At 64.1% G+C, this 707-nt stretch overlaps 1 protein-coding gene across 4 annotated transcripts in view; it reads right to left on the reverse strand.

Annotated features, from left to right (window-relative positions):
* The window catches only part of LOC102378761 (phospholipase A2 inhibitor subunit gamma B-like), a 37,072-nt gene that overhangs the window by 2,765 nt on the left and 33,600 nt on the right, over positions 1-707 (reverse strand). The window lies entirely within an intron of this gene.

Genomic DNA, 707 nt, shown 5'->3' on the forward strand with positions numbered 1-707 from the left:
CCTAAGAGCAGAGAAGGGGCTGGAGGCCCAGGAGCTGGATGGGGTCTGGGGTCAGGGCGGCGATCGGGCATGGGGGATGGGAGCAGCAGGTGGGGCGAGGGAAGCTGGGGTGAGGGGCTGCTTCCAGGGAAGAGGCATGAAGAAGGGAGAACAGGAGAACGAGATGCTGGGGGCATTGCCTCACGTTGGCTGGTCACTCATTGCCCCAGCACCAGATTGCTCTCCCCCATTGCCCCTCAGTACCCGGGCACCACATCACTCCCGTGCCTACTGCCCCGTCCCTGCCCTCGGGGCTCCCCTTGGCGCTGAGCTGAGCTGTGCCATCAGGCCTGCAGGGCTCCCAGAGCAGCTGGGATTTGGGGGGCGAGGGGAGCAGGGGCAGGACCCCCTGCTGAAATCCAGGTTACAGGGTTGCACTTTGGCAGCAGGGGCAAGGGATGCATTAACCCCTGTGGCTCCCTGGTGCTGCTCATCACGCTTCACTGCCGCCTGCCCCTCCGCTGGAGGCGGGTTCAAATCCAGCCCACAAGGCACTGTCACTGGGGTGAACATCTAACCTCCGTGCTGTACAGCTGGCAGGTGGGACGTGCCTCCAGGGTCACCTCGTGCAGCCCCTGCACAGACACACGCGTCACTGTCCCCAACCCTTTCCCAATAGACGCCCCTCCAGCCTCTGCTTGACAACCCCCAGTGAAGATCCCACCATC

This window comes from Alligator sinensis, unplaced genomic scaffold (genome assembly GCF_000455745.1).
Source record: "Alligator sinensis unplaced genomic scaffold, ASM45574v1 scaffold1870_1, whole genome shotgun sequence".
In the NCBI taxonomy this organism is placed as follows: domain Eukaryota; kingdom Metazoa; phylum Chordata; order Crocodylia; family Alligatoridae; genus Alligator; species Alligator sinensis.